The following is a 526-nucleotide window of genomic DNA, read 5'->3' as shown; positions in this document are numbered from 1 at the left end:
GCAGGATCCAGAACACCTGAGCTAGCTGATCCTGTCACACGATCAGGCAGCCATCAGAGATGACAGTCCTGGTCTAGTCACTTTGGAAGCTGACAGACTAGTCTATGCATGGCCAAAGCTTGAGGATCACCAGAGTCACAGTGACAACATAAATTTCTTACACTCTTTGTTATTCTTCTCCCTTTCCTCTTACCCTACTTGTGAAAAACATTCAGTTGGCCATAAAGACCCTGATATAGACAGGCACACCACCATTCAACTGATGGCCTTAATCAAATACCAACCTCTGCTCAGTAGGTTGTACTGAGAACCCCTTTTGTAACCAAAAAGCTAATGATGATGATGATGATGATGATGATGCTTTCTAGTAAAACCTGTTATAAAGAGCATCAAAGAGGGGAACGAAGCAGGACTTAAGGGAAAACAAGCCTTGGTCAGCACTAACCACCCCCGCATTCCCTCCTTTCCCCTGTAGTCGTAAATCCTTGTTTTTCTTTTTTTTTTTTTTTTTTTTTTACTCTGGCAT

The sequence above is a fragment of the Fukomys damarensis genome, unplaced genomic scaffold, assembly GCF_012274545.1.
Source record: "Fukomys damarensis isolate Sample0158 unplaced genomic scaffold, DMR_v1.0_HiC HiC_scaffold_32, whole genome shotgun sequence".
In the NCBI taxonomy this organism is placed as follows: Eukaryota; Metazoa; Chordata; class Mammalia; order Rodentia; family Bathyergidae; genus Fukomys; species Fukomys damarensis.
Note: the sequence above shows the minus strand (reverse complement) of the source record.